The 11,023-nt window shown below is 42.7% G+C and overlaps 2 non-coding genes across 2 annotated transcripts; both read left to right on the top strand.

The window, feature by feature from the left end:
- The first annotated feature begins 694 nt into the window (after positions 1 to 694).
- trnal-cag (transfer RNA leucine (anticodon CAG)) lies at positions 695 to 808 on the top strand. The gene is made up of 2 exons: positions 695 to 732; positions 774 to 808. It is a non-coding gene; the product is annotated as a tRNA-Leu (tRNA).
- Positions 809 to 6,562: 5,754 nt separating this feature from the next.
- Positions 6,563 to 6,634, top strand: trnac-gca (transfer RNA cysteine (anticodon GCA)). The gene has a single exon. It is a non-coding gene; the product is annotated as a tRNA-Cys (tRNA).
- The last annotated feature ends 4,389 nt before the right edge of the window (positions 6,635 to 11,023 follow it).

Genomic DNA, 11,023 nt, shown 5'->3' with positions numbered 1-11,023 from the left:
CCCAGTTGTTCTTGTTGCCTGTACCTGCTATACGCTTCTCTCTTTTTGTTAACCAGATCGCCAATATCCTCTTGAAATCCAAGGTTCCCCGTGCCTGAAAAGGTAGGAGAATGTGGTTTACAGGAGTATTTAATCAGCCATGATGGAATAATGAAACAGTCAGAGTTGACTGAATGGTCTTCTGCAAGACCACTTCTATTCTTGTGAATCTTCTCACAGTTTCTCTTTCTTCCATAATCATGATTTGGACTTTACATTCTACTTACCAGCATCCATCTGTAAAGCTGCGCTCCCCGTTACAATTGAACCTCCTATGTTCAAGTTTGGTCGAATTTGTCATGACCGCCTCCCACCTAATCGTGCAAGATTCTGTCCTAGGTATAATCGTCTATTTCCTCACTTCCCTACCTGTGAAGACAGCGAGTCATCCAAGCGTTCTCATCACCATTACAACCTCCTTACCAAATGTCAGCTGTGTCGCGTCTAACGAGTTTCGATCTGTAATCTTAATACTGCTTCTCTTTCCACAGGTACTGCCTAACCTGACAAAACTGTTTAAAAGCTTGTTTTCATTTCCGATTCCCAGGATGTCTCTGTGTGTTTGTCTGTATATTACTCTGTTCCCAAATCAGGCATTCAATCTGTTCTCAAACACAACCATTTGTTTTGGATGTGCAATTGGTGACACAAAGTTGTCAGGGTGGCCGAGCGGTCTAAGGCGCCAGACTCAGGGAATGAAAGTCCTTCCTACAAACGCGAGTGTTCTGGTCTCCATCTGGGGGCGTGGGTTCGAATCCCACTCCTGACAAAATGTGTCTTTAAACATTCAACAGAGGTAATGTTGTTACTGCGAAGCAAACGAGGGTTGTTTTACTGGATTAGAAAATCTGCAGAAAGAAAAGATTGTGCATTCGTCACGGCACATTGCAGCACAGCAGATCATCGTACATCGAATTCTGGGTGCCTGATTTTTTCCAGAAACAATCCTGGTGGAGCATCTCGGACCGAAACGTCGACTGTTTACTCTTCTGCACAGATGTTGCCTGGCGTTTTGAGTTCCTGCAGACAACTCAGCTAATCAATATATAAAAGTTCGCCTAATTTATAGATGTTCGCCTAGATTTTAATGTCATGCCGAATCTCCGCAGTCTAGTACGAAAGTAGAGGAAATTGTAATACCCACCAATTTTAAGTTACTTACGCTCTCCACCTCCGATCCTTCAATAAGAACGGGCTCATGGACCTTTATTTTTCCCTCTCCTGAAGACCACAATCACTTCCTTGGTCTTGCCGACATTGGGTGAAGGAGTGTTGTCACATCTTGTTTAAAATTATCCCCTCTTAGTTGAAATGTATGCCCGATGGAATAAGCTATGTCAACTCTGGGATGGAGATAATCTCTACGTGCTCTACCTTTATCTAAGAAACATCTATCAGATTCAAACAAGGAAGGAATAGTATGATCACGTTATTGACCACTCAATGGTCAATAGTTTGTAGACGGCCAACTTTGAGAAGATATCGCAGTCTATTGCAAAGGCATTACAGCTGTTAGAGTAGGTGTTTTTAACATTCCTCACGTTGACTGTTAATTCCACACTTTTAAATGACTACATGGGTAAGAGATCGTCCATTGTGTTCAGGATATTTTCGGGGTTTTTTTGTGCGTTGTCGTCTCACCGAAAGCGCGTGCGATACTTGATCTGCTGTGGTGAAATAAATGAGACAGGACAAGAGATAGAAGCTTGATTTAACGAACACTTTGTAACTCATGATCACAATGCCATTGCTGTCATTGTAAATATGGAAAAAAAAATCCTTGTCCGTGCGTTGATATTTTTCATTGGAGAAAAGTGAATTTTGACGGTATTAAAAACCATTAAGCAATTATTGATTTGGCAGAATATTTTCTGGCAAGTGCGGTGCTTTCCGAAATGAAATTCTGAGCGTACAAAGCTCGAATAGGCCTGTCAGATATAAAGGTAAAGATAAGAAGAGTAAATAACCCTGGTTTTCAAAACAATATGGATTTTTGGCACCTTGCTCCCAATGCTGACCGATGCGGCCGAGGTCTCTCACTGTGATTTGGCTTCTGTTTTCACTAAAGACACGTAGACCTCTGGGGGAGAGTCTGGGATCTCTTCTGCTCTGAAACAAAGGAACTCGACACACTCCCGCTACGGGTGGGGTCTCAGAGGTCATACTCAGAGCAAGATTCAGGAGGAATTGCAGCACCCCATTTGGTAGAAATCAAATCTGTTTACAAGGATTTGGAAGACGTTTCAGTGAGGGAAGTTTCTCAACTCTTCCACGGCACCGAACCTACGCTTAGGCAGCAGATCACTTCCAGGTCCTGTCCTCCGCGGGGTCGATTATACGCGTTCAAAGGCCCGGGCACACGCGCTACGGAGGAGTATATTAGGCAGGCTTTTGCCCTGGGATTCATTCGGTCCTCTAACTCTCCTGCCGACAATGGGTTCTTCTTCATACAGAAAATGGTCGGGAATCGGCGGACTTACATTCATGATGGAGGACGGAACTGCCTAACGGTCAAAGCTCATACCCTCTTCCACCCAAAAACACTGCTCTTGATGTTCCCCAAGGTGAAAGAAGATTCTTGAGGCTGGGCTCCCGGAGTTCATGTAACCTCTTTCGCAAATAGGAGGGTGACGAGCGGGAGACGTCAATCAATACACCGACAGAGAACCTTGAGTTCCTCAGCATGCATTTCGGTCTTAAGAACGCGCCAGCAGTTTTCCAGACATTTAAAAAAAACGACATACTGTTGATCAGGGTCATTACTACAAGCTGAAACATTCTGAATTTCACGTTACCTCAATATCCTTTTTGGGCTTCATCATCTCTAATGGTAATCGCAAGAGGGACCCAAGTATCTGCATGCAGACGGAGATTCACGTTACCATCCACTGCGAAGAAGTGCTAATTCTTGACCTTTGCCAACCTTTATCTGAAGTGCATCAGAATCGTCAGTTCAGTGGCTGTTCCACTGACGGCTCTAAACAACAGATCCACGGTCCTTTTCTTTGGACTACCGAGGCGGAGGCTGCTTCGCTCATGGAATTGTCAAATTGTTGCTGATTTCAGTGATATCTTTACATGTAGTGAGTGAATGAACACTTCTCCTTCGGCATGCACTGGTTAAAATCGACATTCTTTTACAAACACTAATACTTAAAATAAATGCATGGAACATACAGTAATTCTATTTGATAAGCAGCCCAATGATGTATATTATGGATCTCTGTTCACACACCAGAATCGGAAAAAAATGAGTTCTATGAAAATGATAAATGCTGAAACATATTGAAAAGAACCACGAATGTTGCAAATGTAAACCATGCTGGAGCAGTTACTTTTACTTTGGGACTGTGTTAGTTCATTAGGTTAACAATTCTTCCGTATCGGCTTCCTACACACGAGTCTCAGTGTCGACTAATAATCACTTCCATAGCCAACACGCTCGCTGATGGGCTGCAGATCAGAGCGAAGACTCACAGTCGGGATCACCAGAAACAGAGGGCAGTGCGAAACTTCCAGCACTCCCAAATGGAAGATTTTTGGCACAGTGACTGATGTGACCGCTGGCATTGGTTAACTGTTTGAGTCCCTGTTAGCATCAATGGATCTGGTGTTGAGAGGGTGAACAGCTTTATGTTCCTCGGCATAAACATCACCGAGGATCTCATGTGGTCTGTACATACCGTCTGTGGCGAAAAGGCACAACAGCCCTTCTTTCACCAGAGACGTTTGAAGAAGTTTGGTATTGGCTCACAAATTGTAACAATTTACTATGAGGACATAATTGAGAGCATCCTGACTGGCTGCATCACACTCCGGTATGGAAAACTTTCCTTCCTCAATCGCAGGACTCTGAAATCGAAGCGCATTTGTAGACGTGAACATCCCATATTCAGGACATATACAAAGAAAGATGAATAAAAAAGGGCCCAAAGTATCACTGGGGACCTCAGTCACCCCAACCAACAAACTGCTATCTTGGAAATTGTATTGCAGCATAAATGTCAGGGCCAACAGGTTTCCGGACAGCTTCATCCACCAGGCCATCAGACGGCTTAATTCATGCTGAAGCAACTGTACTTCTGTGTTATATTGACGATCCTTTCGCACATAATATTATAAATTACTATAATTGCACATTTCACATGTGAAGGAAGAATTAACATAAAGATTTTTACTCTTCATGTGTATGAAGTTTCCAAGTAATAAAGTCAATTTAATTCAAATAAACGATGCAAAATTAAGTTAAGAGGGAGGTAAAATGAAAGTGGGTATGTAATATGAATCATCGACTGTCACATCTGATGGTTAGTGAGGTCGTGATGAGATTCTTGGGCCTGAACCCATGTATTCATGCTCCGGTTTTCCACGGATACGGCGGGACAGGCGAATAGCTGAGTTGCTCCATCACCCAGGAACGGAGATCAAGAAAAAACGAGTAACCACCCCTGTGAATCACTACTGGACACCGGCAGTCAGTCAGAAAAGGCTCCCTTTATTTCTACTGTTCACCGTCTGGCAATCAACCACCGCTTTATCCATGCTGGAACCTTTCCTGTATTACCATGGGCGCGTAGCTTGCCAAGCAGCTTCATGTGTCAAATGCCTTCTGAAAATCCAAGTAGAGGACAGCAAGTCATTCTAATTCGGCCGGCTTGTTACGTCTTCAGATAATTCCAACAGATATTTGAGGCCAAATTTTCCCTTGACGGAACCATGCTGTCTCTGGTCTACTTTATCATGTCTCTCCAAGTCCCCTGAGACTTCATCCTTAATGATTGACCCCAACATCTTCACAACCGTTATGGTCAGACTCACCGGCATAGAACCGAGCGGTTGTTGCAAGATCATCACTAATACCCCGACCATGTCTTCAGCCAACGATTTTTAAACTCTGGGGTGTACAGCACCTCTTCCCTCCAGTCTAACTTCAGACACTTGAGTTACCCACTTGCCTTCTCTCCGGTCATGGTAACTTCATACACTTCATACCCCTGACACCTGGAACTTCCATCACGCGGTTGGGGTTTTCCAGACTGAAGACTGATACAACATACTATTTAGTTCGTCCGGTGTTTCAAGGTCCCACAGTGCTACATCTCCAGCATCGCTGTCAGCTATCCGATGTTCAATCTCGCTACTTTTCTTACTTTATGTATCAGAAGGCAATTCTGGTAGCATTGTTAATATTATTAGCTAGCTTACTTTCGTACTCAATCTTTACCTTCATTATGACTTTCCAGTGTTTCGACTTCCCACTAATATTGCTCAATTTCTCTTTTGCTTTTCATGTTGGTTTTGAAATCTCGTATTACGACATTAAGATATAGGAGATTAGTAGGACATTCGGCCTATTCAGTCTGTGTCGCCAATCAATCATGGGCTGATCCCAATCTTCCAGTCATCCTCACTCCTCTGTCTCTTCATCCCATAACCATTGAAGCCCAGGCTAATCAGGAACCCATCTATCCCTGCCTTAAATACACCGAGTGGCCTGGCCTCCACAGCCGCTCGTGGCAACAGATTCCACAGATTTACCACCCTCTGACTAAACAAATTTCTCCACTTTTCAGTTCGAAATGGACGTCTTTCAATCTGAAAATCGTGCCCCCTTGGCCTGGAATCCCCTACAATGGGAAATAACTTCGCCATATCTAATCGGTTTAGGGCATTTAACATTCGGGATGATTCAATGATATCTCACTCATTCTCCTGAACTCCATGGAATACAACCCAAGAGCTGCCAACATTTCCTCATACGGTAACCCTTTCATTGTTCGAATCTTTAAGGTGAATCTTCACTGAACCATCTCCAATAGCAGTATATATTCTCTAAAATAAGCAGCGTCAAATTGCACACGATACTCCAATGTGGTCTCACGAGGGCCTTATAGAGCCTCAACGTCACATCCTTGCTCTTATATATCTCGAGAAATATTCCTCGAGAAATTAATGCCAACAGTGCATTCGACTTCTTCAAAAAAGTCTCAACTTGGAGGTTAATCTTTAGGGTATCTTGCACATGGACTCCCAAGTGCATTTGATCTCTGTATTTTGAATTCTATCCCCATCCAAATAATAGTCTGCACGTTTATGTTTCTTCCACCAAAATGCATGGCTATTCAATTTCCAACATTGTTTTTTCTTTTTCCACTTCTTTGCCCATTCCCCTAAACTATCTATGTCGCTCTGCACGCTCTCTGTTTCCTCGACACTACCCGCTCCTCACTAATGCTGCACCGGTGAAACACAACTGGTAACCAGCACCCAGACCAGTTGGGCAGGAATTTCCTTTCAGAAAACTATACAGGCTTTGGCCTATCTTGTCATGTGCCTGCAGGAACACTGTAATCTCGTCCCTAACAATCGTTTCCAGTAACTTCCCAACTACTGATATCTGGCTAACAGGCCCTCTTAAACAGTGGAATAACGTTTCCAATTTTCCAGTCATCCGGTACGCCAAAATCTATCAATACGTGAAAGATTATTGGCAATGCCTCCACAATCTGCAGCATTAAAATGCGGGGGCATAGCTCAGTTGTAGAGCATTTGACTGCAGATCAAGAGGTCCCTGGTTCAAATCCAGGTGCCCCCTTCAAAAAAATATATCTTCCAAAAGTGACCACGGCGATGATATAGAATATAATTTTATTTATTGGAGTTTAATGCTTATAAGTGTGAGGTGCTACATTTTGATAGAACTAATGAAAATAGGACATACATGGTAAGTGGTAGGGCATCGAGGAATGCAGAAGAACAGAGTGATCTAGGAATAATGGTGCAATTCCCTGAAGGTGGAATATCATGTGGATAGGTTGGTGAAGAAAACGTTTGGTATGCTGTCCTTTATAAATCAGAGCATTGAGGATAAGAGTTGGGATGTAATGTTAAAATTGTACAAGGCTTTGGTGAGGCCGAATTTGGAGTTTTGTGTATAGTTCTGTTCTCCGAATTATAGGAAAGATGTGAACAACATAGACAGAGTACAGAGAGGAGTTACTAGAATGTTACCTGGGTTTCAGCACTTAAGTTATCAGGGAAAGGGTGAACAATGTAGGCCTTTATTCTGTGGAGCGTAGAAGGTTGATGGGGGTACTTGATAGAAATATTTAAAATAATGAGGGGGATAGATCGAGTTGACGTGGATAGGCTTTTTCCATTGAGAGTAAGGGAGATTCAAAGAAGAGGACATTAGTTGAGAGTTGGGTTAAAAGTTTAAGGGTAACACGAGGGGTAATATCTTTACTCAGAGAGTTGTAGTTGTGTGGAACGAGCTTCCAGTAGAAGTGGTAAAGGCAAGTTCGGTATTGTCATTTAAAGTAAAATTGGATAGGTATATAGACAGGAAAGATATGGAGGGTTATGAGCTGAGTGCGGGTCAGCGGGACCAGGTGAGAGTAAGCGTTCGGCACGGACTAGAAGGGCCGAGATGGCCTGTTTCCGTGCTATAATTGTTTTATGTTATATGGTTATATGGATACTCCCTTGATTGGTCAATGTATGAACGGATAATGGAGGGCAGCGGGGGCAATGCTGAAGAATGGGACTGAGAAGAGAAATGGATAAGCCGTGATGAAATGGTGGTGCAGACTCGATAGGCCAAATTGCCTAATTCTGCACTGATATCGTATGACATTTTGGTAACGTAATCTGTATTCTGAAACTCTGTTCCGTAAGTCAAGAATATCCGTTTCAGGGAAGTTGGTGGGGATGGGATTTTAATTTGGTTGGAAGCACCACCCCCCCCACCTCCCACTATTTCTGGCACTCCTGATCCGCCTCCAATTGCACACCGCTCACGCGGCGTTCCACCGCCGCCATTCGCAACATCCCTTGCTCCCGTTTCATTTACAGACTCGTTTTCCACTCCATTTGGGCGTATACAGCACTGGCAAATGTCAGTGTCTCTATGCACTGTAGTATAGTTCCATGCAGATTTTACAGTGGATATTCTGCAAAACCCTCACGCCTCTGAAATTTCCAATAAATAGTGGGTTGTTCTTAACTGCTGCCTATATGAATTAGTGTTCATCACAAGACTTTATCAGATTACGAACGATGGAGCGGTAACATCTGTTGAAATGCACAGACACAGAGTGAAAAGCTGATGTTAGCAAGGTTGAGGTGACAGAAGACTTTGGCCCTGGGGAATGTAATCGATCTTCTATATCTTGATACCCCACTGAGACATTTCTATTACCCAACCCGTCCCGTTACCCTTGCCTTCAAAACGCCTGCTTTGCAGATGTATCTTGAGATACAATCACCAGTTTACTGTTAAGCAACCGAAGTCAACTGCGATATTATTGTACTTTCCCTGTTGTTCAAATGCTCTCCCTTCACTCTCATTCACCCGACAATGTCCATTCTGAAACATTGAAATCACCGGCAGTCTAGAAGTCATTCTTCTCCTTGTTATTGTCAAGTCTCTGTGATAATTTGGAATTTATTCACCCACTGTAACAGTTACTCCAACTCATTCACCATTTGCCCAGTTTCCTACTTGAACTGTATGAAGTATGCGATCTTCCGCCGGTTTTTGGGATTTCGGAATGGCAGCCACAAGATTATTTGAATTTATGACTACTTTACCATAACTAATAATTTTTAAACTGTTTTGTTTGAAAACTCCGCTGAATTGCAATTGGACGTGGACGTTATCTACACAGATGCCCTTTTAAAGTAAATGCATACTTCATTCCGTTCTTGAACTCTTCTCTGAATTTCCTCTGTGTCAGTGTATAGATAAAAGTGTTAGTGCACATACTCAGAGTTTGCAAAATGTATCCAAATTGCTGCAGTATATATACCGGGGTACTCAAATATCTGTTTTGAAAAGAATAGTTTTGCGATTGCCAAGTCAGGGAATGAACTACATAGGGCAACCAAAATAATATGAAATTAGCGGATATGGCAAACAACAAAATCATCGATTTTCTGCGGTTTGCTACCTCGGCATCCTTCTGATTATCACTGCTGTTCCGAAGCCCTCTGCGGACTCTATTTGCCGCAATGATATATCGTACTGTTAACCCATTGAATACCAGAATTAAACAGATCGGTAGCAACGGTGTTAAAAAGCTATCCAGAAATTCGTATCCTTTCCACATGGGTGAAGTAGCGTATTTAGCTGTGAAGGCGCAATGCCATGGTATGTTGTCAATGATGACGTACGGTTCAACGGCAAAGTAATACGGGACACATTTGACGCAGCTCACTGTAACCACAATCACGATAACCACCGTTGCTGTTCTCTCCGTGCAGTATCGTTCCCGCAGCTTTCGACAACATATTGCGATGAAACGATCGAAGGTAAAACTGACCGTAAACCAAACAGAACAGTCCCTCATTATAACTCTAAATACAAGTGTCAGAGCGCATACAGGAGTGATGAGCAGGGATCTAAAATAAATGTAGAATTTGTTGGTCCATTCCACTAAACCGAAAATTGTAACCATCATCAGATCCGCTGATGCCATTCCAACCAGGTAACGGGTGATGCATTTGGAGAGTCCGCATTTTCCCCGAGATAGGATCACAATCGCCGTTAAATTAACTACAAGAAATTTGAAAAAATAAATACGGAATTATTGTTGGCTGCAACTCTCTGAATGCCTACCATTCTTCCGATGATAAGCAGTATATGATTTTTTTTTTCGAACTAAAAAGCAGAAATTCAATGTATGCGGACTCCGACGGCGCACTCCGGCTGGTGGGCGATAATGAACTGGAGTGGCGGTAGGTTGGCGGCTTTCCGACAGTTTAGAGCCGGGCATCTGGTTTCCCTTACTCACGTACTGGTGAGCCCTCGATCGCTCCAGTAAACGACACCATTTCCATTACTAGAGGTGAAAGAGCTGAAGGGATTATATGTAGTGAAATTCACGAGCTTCAATGTATAAGTTACAACTTAGTGATTTTCGAAAGAACAGATCAGAGTGTAGATATTCCACTGGACGATCATTTGAAAAAGCTGTCGATCTGCAAAACTGACCACTGTCACTTCAGAATGACGAAAAAATTAAACTATGAAACTTTGGCAATATTGGCACCAAAGTATTTGACAAAACAGGAAAAAAAAATCACATCGAAAAAGTATGGACACTGAAAAAATAAATCAGATGCTTGAATCCTGAATCCTGGAAACAGGTTTCAGACGAGGGTAGAAGCGGTACTCAGGTAAAGGTCGAACAGTGCAGCGAAACAAAAGCAAGAGGACGGCATCTTACATAGAGTGACAAGCCCCAGTAACTTACCTGGGATACCGATCACTCCAATTGCAGGGTAGAAAATGCCCACGATGTAGTAAATCGTTGGATATTCCATATTCCGTCAGAAGCAGCGTTCAGTTTTACGGAAAGTTCCAACTGCTGCTATGGGCTGGTAATCGGTTTTACAGAGTTATATGCAAGGGAGAGTAATTCCACTGAGGAAATCAGTGTGATTACCACGTCAGCCACATAAGAGACAACCAGCTAAACAAATACTGACATTAAATTGTTTTTCTCACTTTGTCACTGTTCCATAAAATTGTCTCCCCAAGGGATGTTACGCTATTAACATTTTAAACAAATGATAATATGAAAATTGCTAATTTAATTTTCCAAGACACTTGGCTTCTGCTGCTGAAATGGGACATCTTCTAATCAATGTCGATTCTAACATAAACAATCATCCTGAGCAATCAACATGGACAATCAACTTCAGCTGATTTATTTTGTAACATCGACGAAGCACATTCGTATCTGACATTGAGGGCGGGACATTAGCTCGGCAGGTGAAATGGAGTACACTTTATTGAAGGGGGAAATAGGATTTTTTTTTCGATCGTTCTGGTCATTTGGAAACATCTGAAAGACGAGAGAGAGAGAGAGAGAGAGAGAGAGAGAGAGAGAGAGAGAGAGAGAGAGAGAGAGAGAGAGAGAGAGAGAGAGAGAGAGCGAGAGCGAGAGAGAGAGAGAGAGAGAGAGAGAGAGAGAGAGAG

Source organism: Hemitrygon akajei, unplaced genomic scaffold (assembly GCF_048418815.1).
Source record: "Hemitrygon akajei unplaced genomic scaffold, sHemAka1.3 Scf000087, whole genome shotgun sequence".
NCBI lineage: Eukaryota > Metazoa > Chordata > Chondrichthyes > Myliobatiformes > Dasyatidae > Hemitrygon > Hemitrygon akajei.
The sequence above is the reverse complement of the archived record's forward strand: the minus strand, read 5'-3'. Positions and strand labels throughout refer to the sequence as shown.